Source organism: Lonchura striata, chromosome 2, assembly GCF_050655825.1.
Source record: "Lonchura striata isolate lonStrDom1 chromosome 2, ASM5065582v1, whole genome shotgun sequence".
NCBI lineage: Eukaryota > Metazoa > Chordata > Aves > Passeriformes > Estrildidae > Lonchura > Lonchura striata.
In genome coordinates, this window is record NC_140704.1 from 49,039,491 (window position 1) to 49,054,913 (window position 15,423).

Sequence of the window (15,423 nt, forward strand, 5' to 3'; positions counted from 1 at the left end):
AGTCTTGTGGGAAGTAGAAAAATTCTGGAAGTCACCAAGTCCTGTCACACTCAGGAAGACATTGATTACTGGGAACTGGGAAAAGGGAATTAGACCTAGTCATAACTGATCTTTCTAGGTGTGGTTGTACCTGTGTTCAGTCTATGCAGCACTGCAGAACAGGGTGGAGTAGTTTGAGATGCTGCAATTCTAAGTAGTTGTGTAGTCTGTTCTGCTGGGTTTTATTGGAAGAGCTTCTTTCCTGTTCTATTTGGTGTAACTGACAAAATGAAGCCATAGTTAAAAAATAAACCAGCTCTAGTCATCAGGAGCATTGTAATGCACATTCACATCTTGACAGTTTTTCACAGCTTTCCAGTGTAGGAGGAGAGTGCTTGCCACTAGAGCTGTAAATATAGTTTTTAGAAAAGGTTCCTGCTACTTTTTGGCCTACATGCATTTGAGAAACAAAATTGGGTAGGGAATACTGAATTTTTGAACAGGACATTGTAAAAATATGAAACAAGGAAATTAGAGTTCAGAAATCACAGAAAATTAAAGCTCAATCAAAGCAAAGAAAAAAAAAGGAGTTGAAGAGGCAGAGGCATATTCAATATAGAGAGCTGTTAAAGCAAGGATAATGGCTTTACAAGGAGATTTTCATTCAAAAGGATAATGAAAAAGAAAACAAAGAGGTAATAATCATCCATCCATCTCAGCACAAATAGTTGTTTTGTACTGCATGTGAAGATTTCATCTGTGATATAATCCGCCAAACAGATAATATTCCTGCTATTAATATGCACTTGCCTGCAATGAGGAACAACACCTGAAGAATAAATTGGAATATAGTTTTTTTTAGATACCTAAACAACTACTACTTGAGTCTGCGTGACTAGTAACAAAATTCCATGAAGTATTTACAAAAGAGGCAATAAGAGGTCAGAAATGTCATATGCAGCACGTTTTACTTGATATGCTGCAGCCACCCAGCACCACTGCAAGTTGCCAAACCAAGCTTAAGCAAAGAGGACATTGCAAACCATATCACATAATTTCAGTAATATGCACCAGTCTTGACTTGAAAGAGGACAATCTTGGTGCTTATCAAATCCTTAAACCTTTGCTCACATTAACAGTAAGACAGAAGAGTGGAAGTATCTTTCTCAATGCTGACTTTGGGAAAATTAAGATTTTAGAAATTCAGTGAGATTATTGATAAACCCTTCAGTGCTTTTTAAATGGTTATTTCTGCTCAGGTTGCCAATATTCTAGTTAATACGTTGGAGGGCAAATGCCTTGTATCAGATCAGTTGTACCTAACCCAATTCTTCCAAAATAAGTAAGTAGCCTTCAGTCATTTCTCACTATATATAGATTAGCCCTCAAGAAAAATTGCATCTAAATATGTAATATGTATGTGTGACCTAATTCATAGTAATGTTTCTGAGGGGAAAAAAAAAATCAAAAAACCAAAAAAGCTACTGAAATCTGAGGTCCAAGTTCAACAAATCATCAGGCAAGTTCCAAACTCTACGTTCTGCTAATAGTTTTCATTTACATTTTGATACCAAGCAGTCTTTAAAAAAAAAAAAGGAAAAAGTTGAAGACATCACAATAGTGTCATTTTCTTCAATCATACTATTTCTCCTTGAGAACAAAATGACACTGAGAATCACGAGAGCCGCATGGGTTTTGATAGTAGTAAAAATTCCTCTCCTTCACTCTAACCCAAAAGGTATCAAAGGAAATTATCAACTGCACATTGTGGGCAAATCCACATTTACTTTTACAGTAATGCTGAAGGATTCTGTAGAGGATAAGTTAAATACAACAGTGTCATTTTTACAAGCTCTAGTGCTGTGGATGCTCACTGTTTATTTCTTTGGGTTCTTGAAATATTGCATAAAAAAAATGGATGGCTCCTTAGGTTCACTCCAGAGATTCACCTCATCTGTAGCCCGCTTTCAGACAGCTGCCAGAAGAAGATGATGGGAGAAATAGAGCTGTAAAACACACAGGCAGCAGGGTGATCCTTCCCCTGGCACACCTTCCCACCTTCTAGCTTCTTTAAGTGAAGACAGATTTTGAATGGGTGTTTAAAAAAGCTAAATTTCACAGTGGTGAAATCCCATGTGTGCTGTTTTGACAATCCAGTTTGTAACCTCTGGTCTAACCCCAGCGTGGGTAAGTATGACACAGTGATTTAACACTACACATTTTCCTCAGTGAATCAGCATACTTATCCAGGACAGGAATTTCTTGGTCCTCAAAATTATACTACTACAAGGAGGATACTTAACACCAACATGTAATTCAAGCAATACTTAACACCAACATGTAATTCAAGAAATACTTAACACCAACATGTAATTCATTGTCCCTTCTTGGCCCCATGTATCTTTTACTCTTTACATAAGACAGGATCTTTTTACACTTCCACCTATTAACTCTATTTTGAATGGGGGGATTCATTTTCTTTTCTGTCTTTACTGCTGGGGGAAGAAAATAAGACCTAAGTTATCCTCACTGCCTTCAAGCAGGATTGTTCTCCCAGATCTCTGTGGGGTTCTGCTGCTTACTAAGAGAAAAACCAACATTGTCTAGATGACAGGGCCTCAAAGGCAGAGTTGTACAGTGGGACATAGGTTAAATCAGTGCTCAGAATACATGGGTCTTCTTCCTGCCTCTGCTATTTGCCTTCTGAATGACCAAAGTTGAAGCATTTTGCTGTGTCTCAATGACCCACTCCATAAAAAGAATACAGATACTTTTTGTGAAGTCTTTTCTGTTTTATGCCTTCCATAGCAATGGTTTTTGCTGTCATATGCTCCCACTTTTTATTCCAAGACTCATTGAGACCCCTAAGATATGCAATGGGACTAGAATAAAAATATAAGAAAACCATAAAGAGTTTTACAGACCGTGTGCTTGAAGTCATCATCTGGATTATGATATTACAGAGGAGACAATTTGGTGAACTGTGGTTGAAGAAAGCATTATATATTAAGAAGAAATCTGAAAAGGAAGTGTAAGGAGATGAACTCACCATGCTCAACATAACACAAAGTTTTGATAGAGGCATAAAGGTCTGTGGGTCTTCTAATGAATGTATCATATTTTCATACTCATTTATTTTATGGGAGTTTAGATGCAGGGGGCTCGAGGGGGGTTGTTTATTTGGTGTTTGCTTGGTTCATTTGTTGTTGTTGTTTGGTTTTTATAATTGGTTCAAACACATAAACTGAAAAACTAATCTGGAAAAATTTAATCATTTAAACAAATCACCAAGATAATTTTACGTCATTCTAAGCTTCTGCCTCCAGTGCCAAGACTTCAAATTATTATTTTTTTCCTTTGGTTACAGAGCATTAATAGATGTCCAGTGAATTCAAGCAGCAGGAAAAAAAGGCAACACATATACACAAAAACCATGGGAGATTAAATGTCTACAGAAATTGTGCTGGAATTATTTCATATATATTTTGTGAGAATTTGAGATATTGATGTGAACTAGAATAAACCCTGAAATTATGTATTTAGCCAGCCTGAAGAAAAGGAAGCATTTTGAAAACAGACTGGGAGACACTCGTATCTCCCATATTTTTGCAATATGTGATTGAACCTACCATAACAGCCATAATACTGTGGCTTTGCTAATTAGCTACCCTTCAATAGCACACTGTCTAATGAGAACATCAACCTTAGAAGTCTCTCACAGCAAAGATGTTTCAGAAAGCTGTAGTGAGATTTGCTATTAAATGTGCCTTTCTTAATTCATCTCATTAAGAGCATAAATAGAAAAGATATCTAGCTCACCATCTACCCTTTTCCTGTCTTCTGCATCTCCTGTCTTTCCTCCTTCTGCACCATGCATGCTCTGGGGAATAACGCTGCCTTTATTTAATTGTACATTGCAGGGTAGAAGAACTCAGGTTTCAGTAGGACCTCAGGTGGTGCCAAGTAGCAGCAGCAGCCAAGGCTAAGCTTAAAGTAGAGGTGTCAGGAAGAGATACAGAGTCCTTCTACCTCACCCAGCTCAGAAAAGCTGCTTAGTCTGCTCTACTGTGAGGGACAGCACTTTGGCAAGGAAAACATCAGGTTTTCATATGTAGACAGGAGCAAATAAACCTGAAAAACAACATCGGGTAGCAGCACAGCAGAAAAGCTGCCAGATGGAAAGCAGGGAGGGGGAGTGCTGAGTTAGGGGGGAAAGATTAATTAATTAAAATCCTTCCATATCTGGAAGCTGCAAGTATCCTTGTGCTCTGAAAGGGTGGAGCAGTCCCACACACCCTTTTCTTTCCAGGACTGCTGCTTCAAAGCCTCACAGCAGAAATTTGCATAAGAGCTGCCCTGAAAATGAGGGCAAACAGGGCATTGGCCAAAGTCTGGCACCATGAAATACGTTTCTATCTTCTCTTTCATAGGAGATGCCAGCTGCTATGGACTGAAGCACAGCATGGCCCAACAAAGAACTGTGCTGGTTATAGTGCAGCAAGGCATGTAATACAGTAAAATGGAGTGCTTTTGAAGCAAGCATTATTACTGCCAGCACTTTAAGGAGAGTGTAGGAGCTTCGTTAATAGGGATGTTTCAAGCTGGGGTTTTTGGGAAAGAACTCTGTTTTGCCTCATGTTGTATAATCAGATTTGCTTTTATGCTATTTTGAATATCCTACTCAAGTTTAAGAAATTCCACAGATTATCTCTTTCCTCTTGGTCTGGTGTACTATTGTTTGTCCAATTAACGCAGGTGTGGAAAAGACCCAAATCCACAAAGCAGAATAATAACTAGAGAAAGATTTCTGAGGATCCCAAAAGCTTTGGGGAGAGTTGTGGGAAGCAGAAAACTCCAAAACTATGCATGATGGTATGAACAGCCCATGGCAAATAATCCTTTCAGTAAGTCAGCATTTCCAGTTTTCTCTCATTATATGGTATTTGATATGACTTGTCTCTGAAACAGAAAACCCCAGATATGAACAAGGATTAGCTGAAATACACTGCCATAAACCTAGCCTACTTTAGGTTGAGCTCTGGAAAGCTGTAGATGTATTATACCCAGAGCAAACATGGCTCAAGCTCCATGCTGCAGAAAGAAGGGAAAAGGAAGGAGGTGATGAAGTAGGGAAGGATGTCAATGGTGGATGGTGGATGGCAATGCCACAGCATTTAATGAGAAGTGCCTGGCAGCACTGGTCCTCTGCAGGAGCTTGTGGGGCTTTGTGGATGGCAGCTTTTGGTATGAATCCCTCCAATGACCTCTCACTTTGAGGGGATGGAGGACCTGAGGAGCATGGAGATGGTTTTTCTCCCCTGCAAATAGGATCTGGAAGTTTAAAGTGCCAGTGCTGGTAATGCTAAGTGCCGGTGAAGCTTTTGTCTCAAAGAAAGATGTAAAAAGTGGCATGGAAAAATCATTCCACTTAAAGAGCTGTAGTTTCAGCAAGCTGCTTTCTGAAAGGCAGCACACTGTTTGTCTTACCATCTAGAGACTTAAAATTGTAACAGTCTCCTGAGCAGTTTCTCTATTCTCTCCTTTTTAGCTGTCTCTTCCTGGTGAAACGATGATCCCAGAGAGCCCAGCTCTGACACGGGCATACAGCCCATCTTCATTTCTCTCTCCCTCCTGACACTCTCCATCAAACCCTGGGGCTTTTTTTTCCCTGTGCCTCCGGTAGTTCTCAGTCTCCTCCCTGCCTCCTGCGGCCCCAAGCCTGTGCTGCAACCAGCCTGCATGCTTCATTCCACAGGAGCAGCTGTGGCACAAATTAAACAAGGAGCCACAGAAGGTTTCACAAGAAAGACCAAAAAACAGAAAAGAGGAATCAGTTCCAGAAGTGGTTAATTTTATATCAAAATGAAGTGTGCAGCCTGTTTTGGCAGCAGAACCTAGGAAAGTGAGACATTCTCAGAAGTTACCCTGCAAATTTAGGCTCCATGCCAAGCTTTACCCTGTTTCTTCTAGGTGTGTTGAAAAAATTTGTTTCTTCTGTCTCTTTGCCTGACAGCTGCATCATAACTAGAAATAAGATATTGGATCTCAAATGCCATTGGCACCGCACTTACTGAACACTTACTTTATTTCCTGCAACAAGTGCATTACATGTGGATTCAAAATGAGGAGACAACAGGTCCAGTTGAAGAAAACAACACTCAAACTGATTCCAATAAAATACTCAATATATAAAGGAATATTTTAACCAGAATAGCAAGAAGCAATAAAACATCACCCTCTTAACAGTACCATAATTTTGCCTGCCTCCACTCACTCCATCTGTACAAATGAAATCTTTTAGACAAAGCCACATCCCATGAACATGGCAGATGCAAATCTTCCCTCTGAGGATAGGGAGTGCATAAACCAACCATTTTCATGTCAGCACTACTGGCATATCTCAATAAACCTATCTAATGCAACTACTTCAAACACTGTAAGCCACTATTACATTTCACTGCACACTCTCCATCTGAAAAGGTTATTGTTGTTACAGTCTAGATGCTACTTCACTTAGCTCATCCTATGAGAGACGCTAGATGCAAAAGTGAAGATTATTACCAAGATAACCCCTCTGTCAGTCCTTGTAAGTTGCTTCTCTGATCTCATCCAAAAATAAGATTACCCAGAGGCTTTAATGAACTATATTTAATTGATGCCTGGTATTAACTGCACCTTCATGAGAGAGATAATATCTTTTCCCCAGACACATATCACTCATACCTGCACATAAATCTAGTGTTTGTTGAGTAGACCCATTTATATCATCTTACAAAATGTCAGACAGATCAGTTTTTCCTCCAGTTTCTAATTTCCTGATATAACGGATATGCACATCCACAGTTGCCAGGCAGCAGATCTCAGGCTGTAGCCTCCACAGCATTATTCTTCCCAATTTCCACATTAATTATTGACAGGTTAAAATATATTAATTAGTAACAGCCAGGAACAGCATCCTTCATTGTTAAACACTGGGATTACCTGGCATAGCAAAAGAAGGTGAGTAATCTTTAGGGCAATATCTGAAGGATTGATTGAAGCAGAATGTACAGAGGATATCCTCAGAGGCAGGAGCTCCCTTTTCCAGCAACAGGTATGTCTTTCTCCTTTGCATCTGTATCACCAGCACAGGCTCAAGCCCTATGCTGTGTAGAAGGAGCCACAGCCAGGACTAATAACTGTGTGAACCCTTATGTCTGCATGGCCCCGAAGAATGTCCCACAAGACTGAGGAGGGGCAAAGGTTGGCAGGTTCAGCTTCTCTTGAAGAAATTCATCTATAAACAGTGAGCAAGATCACTGTGTTTCTGTGATGATATTAGTTTAAAGAGCTGCCATCCAACTGTATGAACACTCATTTGCACACATACATACATCAAAGGACTCTAGCCTACCCCAAAACTTTCTCCTAAAACAGTGTCATAACTCATTGACAGGAAAATTGTTTAGACATCATATACTTCCAACAGGTAAGATCAAAGGGAACCATGTATGAAAAACAGATTTCTCCATCTATCTGTTCACACAATCTGCTTCTATACCTTTAAGAAACAGAAAGCCAAATACACCAGAAAACTCAGCTTGTCACATGCACCAGCTAACCACCTGTTGCTGGATGAAATCGGAAAAATCTTCCTCTGATTCTATACACATGAAATGATGAAGACTGCCTTCCCAGTAAGAGTGCATCTGCTGATGCTTGCTTTGCCCATCCTCTGTCCTAGTCCTTAACTATTCATGAGCCAGGGATTATTGATTTCCAGGTTTTAATGCAGGTTCTGATTATTCATTGAGGTCTTAATGGATAACTAGAGGAATGATTTGTCACCATTCAGCCATTTGAAAAATTGCTAGTGGCCAGCACAACCTTGCCTGGTTTGTTTTGCCAATGTGATTTAAGACTGAGGGTGTGCCTCTGGAGGTTGCAGGCTAGGCATATGCTTTCCTACCTGAACCCTGGAATTAAACTTCTCTTCTATGGTACTGAAAGTCTTCCATCCCCATTCATTCAGCAGGAGTTTGAGAACACTGAGCATTGGAGTGATATTCCTGGTGCATTCCATGAAAGTGATCCTGAAAGCACAAAAACAGACACAAACGAGGCACTAAGGGATCAAATGCCTTGTCTGTCTCGTCTCTCTCTATTTAGAGAGAAAATACTCTTTTTCATCTGTTGCTCTTTTCATTTCATTTCAAAGGGCATACATTTTTTCCACATTAAAGTGTCTTCATCTGCAGCCAAATAAAAACATTTTGATATTCAAGGCTTTTTTAGATTCATATCCTTGAAGTCTGTAGAGCCCCATTAAAAGCTGTGAGGTATCCTCCTCATTAAATGTGGCTCTACAGATGAGCATAGGTTGTAATAGCTTCTTTTCAGTAAAACTGCTACCATACAAGTATCATATTAGTGTAAAAAACAAATTAAAACCCTCTTAGTCAGAAGCTTATCTAGGCTTGAATTAACAGCCTGCACATCCAACTTCCCGTTTGCTGTGTGCACCCTTGCTGCAAATGTTCAACACCTCACGCTGCTCCTGTAATTGTGTTGAAAAAGGCCATCAGATTCAGAGCACTGTTTCTCATATTTCTGAATTACATTTATAGACTAAGGCACTCCAGGGTACAGCGTACGCTTATCTTTCTGCACTTTAAAACATGGCAGGGGTACTGCAGTCCTGGACTAAAGATGCATTAGCAGAGTCATGTGGTGACAAATTGCATAACACCTGCTTTTACTAGGTTTAGCTCCAGTCTGCTATTAGTCCCTTGCTTTTGTGAACAAAGTGTTTTCCTGTGAAAGAATAATACAAAATTCCGTCAAGTCAGAACCGTAAATAAATACCAGCACATCCAGCTGGAAAAGATTTAGAGAATGTTCCTGTCAGCAACCAGGAAGGCCAAAAAGCCTCAAAGCACAAAGTTTACACACAGGAGACTGGTGACACATCGCACCATTGCCTATCTCACTTCATACACCACCACAGGGCAGAGGTTTGGGTCTATCCCAAGGATGAGGTTGCTCATCTACAAAGGTTAAACCTCATCCATTCAGCTCACAGTCCACATAGCAAACTAGGCTGAAGGAGAAATGGTATCCTGTGGGGCCAGGCACCATTGCACTACTGCTCTGAAGGCAGCAGCAGCCATGTAACCCTGCTTGCACAGGGTATTTCAGACCACTCAGCCTGGCTGCTCTTGTTGGAGCACAGTGTAAAGGCATTGTCCTGGGGTCATGGAATGTGGAGGGTGTTGCAGGAACCAGCCCATAATATGATCCCAATCACCCTTTGATCTCAGCACTGCACAACAAGAAAGGGAAGCTCCTTATCAGCAACGTGAGTCCACAGAAAAGACTGACACAACCCCTTTCAGCCACAACTGGCAAGAAACCAAGAAAAGACAGGCTAATTCCCACTTTTAATGGTAACACAGATGGAAAATTGTACCAAAATTATGTCTTTCACTGCTCTGTCCTGAAGCAGATTAAAGCAGAAAAGAGAGCTTGGGCTGTGAGGAGCGAATGAAACCCAAACTTGTGGGACATGGAGAAGTACTCCAGCTGAGGATTGAAACTCAGGAAAAACAGTCCCAGGGCTGATGTGAAATATACTGAATAAGCCAGTAGTGTACATCAAAATTATTATTATTATTATTATTATTATTATTATTAGCATTAGCATTAGTATTAGTATTAGCATTAGTATTAGTATTACTACAATATCCTGGAAAGAAATGGGAATCTGGAAGAGCAAGGGAAAAATATTCAAACAATAAGAGGAAAGGTAAGATGATAAGAAAGGCTGAACACAAAATACACCTTGCTGAAGCAAGCATTTAGCCCCAGCACCAGAAAGGCACATCCGGTGGTGGCCTAGGACTCCCAGAAATTTCCTTGTGGGTTTTTTTGGAATTTGTAATATTAAAAAAAAAAAAGACACTAAAACAAACATATCTTCTCTTGTTCAACACAGAATTCCAACTATACTTTCACTTCACAAATGTGACACAGGAATATGTAGGTATACAATTTTCATGCTTCTGAGTCATGGAAGAAAGGTTGTGTTACAATCTGATGTGGGCCACATGCTAACAGGAGGTTGGAGCAGCTGAGTTTAGGCACACAGAGAAAGCAACACAATCACCATTTTATGAAACTTATATGCAACACAAATACCCCAATGTTACTTAAGAAACTACTCTTAAACCATCTGTAAATCTTAATTAACTCCATGATTCCTGCTGCACTGCTCAGCCTTGCCTGTTGGTTTGACCCTCTTCCTTCCAAGAAAATTCTTTTCCGTGTCAAACCACAACACTTTTACATGACCATTGAGGTGGGGTCTCCTCCAGAGTTGATGCTGGGTCTGACAGATGAGACACAGGACAATCTCATGGAAGGCAAAACTCCATGCCGCTTCATTTTATGGTGATAAAATGACCAAGCACAACATCTTCCCTTTTCACCAGCTATAAAACATTGGTACTTACAAACCTCCTGTAATTACCAGAAGGGCTGGAAGGCACAATCCAAGCCTGCAAAGCATCTTGTGATTTTCCACAAAGGAAGCTAGAAACAGATTTACAGGTCTGAAAGAGGGAGAACAGGCATCTGCCTCCCTGCTCTGCCGTGCCTAAGGAGCTCTCCTGCACAGAACACTTGGGGAAGTGCACTGCTGGTTTCAGTAAGGTTGTTATGCAAGGAGGGGAAAAAAACTTTCTGTTCAATGCAATTACCTGGAACCCAGATAACTGTCTTTTAGCTTTAAGACTGCTGCAGATTTCTTACTGACTTTGACTTAGCTGTTTAATCTTCCTGCACTTTCAGTTATCCCATTAGGAGAATCAGGAGATAACCCTTTTAACTCACATGGGTGCTGTAGGAGCATTCAAGTTGCTGAAGAGCTCTGATACTAAGATGATTTAGGCTATAAAAGCACATAAGTACATTAGGAATTCTGTAGCTGGCCGATTCCTATTTCATAACACCCACTAAAACTGGCATATGGAGTTCTTAATCCATAGATAAATTCATTTTAATCCCCAAATCTAGTCAATGGCACTGGTTTGCTTCAAGAACAATGTACACACAGAGAAATCTTGCTATCCCAAACCATCTGGATATTACTGGGTTAAGAGAAGCCAAAAAAAATAGGAAAAGAAACAAAAACAATGGAGAAATAAAACCATTTAATTATAATCATTCATAATTCATCAATGTTTCAGCTGGTGTGTTTAAACTTTTCACAAGTAGATCCTTGCATAAATTCCCACATGCAAAATGTCACTCATGCTAATTTAGTTTTTGCAATTCAGAGGCCAGTTCAGGGACAAGGTACTTCAAAAGTGTAGAGTTAGTTTCAAGCTGAACTATGAACAGAAGAAATATCTTGAATAAACTAATCATGGGGTCTTTCTTTTTACTGTAGCAGATCACATCTTAACAAAAGCAGCAAGTGTACTGAGGATTGCATGCCACAGAGCAAAGAGTGTATAAATTGCATTGACAAGTATATAACTAATAAAAACACCACAATGTAAAGAAACCACATCATGTTAGATATGAAGTGTCCTTTCATAGATCAAACTTCAGACTGAATACAGTGAACTTAGTGGAATGAGTATTACTCTTGTAGTATGACTAATGCAATCATCTCATTCATGTGACCTGACAAGAGCTTTCTGTATGCAAGATTTAAGGTGAGAATTTAATAACATCATTGAGCTAGAGCTAATGTCATCTGGAACTTTAAATCTCCCAGATGGAAAGTTATCAGCAGATAAAAACCTTTTGTTGAGTTCAGTTAGTGATTCAGAGAGGTAAATTTGCTGAAATGTCAAGACTCAAATGAAAGGTAGTGTTAACATTCATTCTTTTGCAATAAAGAATGAATTTAGGAGCTCAGGAGGGCTGGTGTGTAGAGCCCTTGATAAAACCAAGCACACCCTGGGCAGATGCTATTTCAAACTTACTCTTCTGCCTCCATGCTTCATTTTAAAACTTATCAGAAGACGAAACCAAAACAAAGAAAAAAATCTATCTATTTTGCAACAAGCTGTCTTTTAGCTAGATAATTAGCTAATGTCCTTCTAGCTGTCTGAGGCACTGGTGCAGAAAAATATCCATGTGGCAATGGTAGAAAACAATAAATGCTTCATGTGGTAGCCTAAATAAGCCTTAAACTTTGAAAAATGAGAGAACTTGACTTTTATTTCCTAGCACATTTCTGTTGTAAAGGATCATGACTTCTAGTCTTCCTGCATCCTGGATTTAATGGCAAACCTTCATCAGATTATAAAAAGACATCAGGTTTTTAAAGGGATAAAAAGACATCACTGTGTTTTAAAAATTAGTAAGGGTTTTTTTTGAATGAGTGGATGAGTTGTACTGCCAGGAGACATTTAGGTCTATATATATGGCCAGTAGAAGCAGCAGACAAAGGAAAAAGAGCCCATAGAAGAGTTAATGATCAGGAGTGTGGTTTGGAAGACAACATAAAATACAATTACCAGTTTTCTTTTGCAGGTGACTTTGCAGGTGAAATAAATGCATGACCTTCATCAAACTTGACATGAGAAAAGCATTTGATGAAATGTCATGTGGGTCATGTGGGAAAATATTTATTAAGCAGGAAAACATAGATTAGTGGAAGAAATATAGTGGTACACACTTTACATGGAAGTTCTTGAGCAAAATGGAGCTGACCATGGCTGTAGCTGAAAAATCAGTATGAACCATTCACATCTCATATCTTCATATAACAACTTCAGTTAAAAACAGGACTGAGCTACAACATTTGCTCAGGGATGTCATTGGTAAAGATGAACATGAGCATATTGCATGGGAAGTACCTGAGACATTCAAGAACAAGAGTAATGGAAATGGAATCAAATTGCCTAGTACAAAAGTGGCACCAGCTTGCACTTTCAGACTAGAAACAAGAAGCTTTTCTCTGAGCTGAGAACTCATTAGTCAGTGATGACAGACAGGGAAAAAGGCCTGAGGGTTATTCAAGGATGGAGGGTTTCCATCATTCTGGGCCATGATGGAAAGGGTAAATATACCCCTTGTTGTTATCAGGTAAAGAATGTTTCTGGTAGAAACAGGAAAGTATTAGTGCCATTACAGAGCTCATAGGTGTCGCAGAGGTACCAACTGCAGTACACTTCCAGGCAGTCTTATTTAAACAGAAAAAAAATTTGAATCACAAGCAGGTAATCAGGATAATTAATGAAATTAGCAGCTTCATCTTCCAAAAGGATGCAAACAGAAGTAAAACAAAGACTTCAGGAGCTATGAATGCTGTCCACAAGTATAACAGGGAATAAACATCTTCTAGGAAAGGTGAAGATCTAAACGACAATACATGCACTGAAGATCATCAATTTGTCATTATCACAGCTTAAGACAGAGGTCAGAAGAGAAGATAAGTAGTAAAGCAAATTCAAAAAGGAACAAAAACTCCTTCTAGTTTTAGGGTGCAGTGTGATCCTTTTCCTGACATGGTTATGTGACCTGAGAACTCAAAAAACAGATTTGCCTCAGCCCAGGTGGACCCTTATAGTTCCATACCTCTATGCATTATTCTTAAAAATATAACATTTCCCTCCCCTTTCCCCTTTTGCATTCCCAACTCAATTATCAGTAGCTGGATGTAGCTGGTGTTTTGAAATCTGTGGATGTTAAAGAGTTCAAAAAGGATATTATTTTCCTTTGTATGAAGCTTTTTCAGCCCTCCTTTCTGAACCAGCTGAATTATCAATACTGCTATGAATACCTGAAGTAACCTGATAAAGTCTTGGTATAAATGAAACAGGTAAGATTGAGACTTTAATCCTACTAAAAAATATGCTTGTTACCAGAAAATAAAACACTATAGCACGAATGTATGTACTTTGACTCTAAAAAATAAACAAACAGACAAAAAAGCTTGTTACAAATTATTCAATTTGAGATAGTCAATATATCATCTGATTATAGCAATTCTACAAAGATTTATCTTACATAATCTTCTGTGACGTTACATATACTGAATCTTCTAGTGTATTACTTTAAGCAGATAATGGCTGAGAAGCTGTTTATGAGTAGCTTGGAAGATGCTGTGAGAAGAATTTTATATTTTTTAAAACCTCTCAGTTAAGGGGGATTCAGTCTTATATTATTATTGCTTGCAATGATCCTGTAGCATTCTTTACACCACCTTCTTTTTCAGTCTGACTTATGGCCAGAACAGCCTTTGGTATTATGGATCACTCCGGAAGTAAATTGCTTTCATTTTCTTTTACATATCAGAAGCAAGAAATCATTTCTCAACTTTTTTGCACCAATACTCTTACTTACAGGAGTGCCTCTATTTATAGACAGTGAGAGCTGGTTATGTCCTGTATGGACACTTTTAACATCAGCACTGAACAAAACTTAGACCTTTTTCCTCAAGAAGGATACTTGCATTGGCCATAAACCCATTCATTCTCAAATAAGCAATGAAATAGATGTAAGTGAAAAGCATTCCCCTTTGCTGGCTGTGTTTTGGGTGCAATAACTAACGGAATAGAAAAAAAAACACAGGTTAAGCAAAATCTTAAACCACACAGATCTCAGATTTCAAAAGATAGCAAAGGAAGAGAAAATGTGAGATAAGGCAGAGATTTTTCACCAGAAGACATACTAAATTGGGCAGAGACACACCAACACAGAATTTGAGTGGGAGGGGCTTCCCATCCAAAACTGGCCCTTCCCACAAACAGTGTGCAACCAGTGTGCGGCAAGGAGCAGTTTTGGGTGGGGAAATCTTGTTGATTTGAAAAATCAACAAGATCACTATTGGCTCCCCAGACCCTATCCTGGAAAAGTAAGGACTTAAAATAGCCAAGAAACATGTTCAAAGAACTTTAATGTCTCTTAAGATCTACTTCCTCCATCTTGTCCAGCTTTGATTCCTCTTTGGTCTAAATGTGGCTGAATCTTAACACTTAGTTAATTATGATTCTGTTCAATTAAGGTTAAAGGCTATTTTTTATGCAGAAGTCACTCCAGAACATCATAGAATAGTTTTCGTTGGAAGGACTTTTATAGGTAACCCATTCAACCAGAACATCATCAGGAACAGGATATGAGGCCAAAGATATGTCTTTAACTTACACTCTCAGAGAAATGCAGTTAGAATTTATGAAATTATGTGAGAGGATGGTATTTAAGTGACTCCATGAAATTTTTCCTTCAGTTTTTGTCCTCTGCAGGTGTACTCAGGCAACAGTGCAAACTGTGTGTTAGCTTTTTGTTTTCATCAGATTGAATCTCCCACATAAATGCAGAAGGGCAGATTCCTGAACTTCAGGTAGGCCCTAGCATCCCAGGTAAGCAGAGATTTGTACTAGATCATGTCTCTTTGTAGACATAACACTTAATGACCTGTTTTTAAACAGACCTGCTGCTCAGATGACC

The 15,423-nt window shown here is 39.1% G+C and overlaps 1 long non-coding RNA gene across 1 annotated transcript in view; it reads right to left on the reverse strand.

Annotated features, from left to right (window-relative positions):
* LOC110483364 (uncharacterized) overlaps positions 1-15,423 on the reverse strand; it is a 161,283-nt gene that overhangs the window by 63,983 nt on the left and 81,877 nt on the right. Inside the window, exon 3 of the long non-coding RNA XR_014953299.1 lies at positions 1-8,051. This exon is cut by the window's left edge and continues 22,101 nt beyond it. This is a non-coding gene — a long non-coding RNA (uncharacterized LOC110483364). The remainder of the gene's footprint in view (positions 8,052-15,423) is intronic.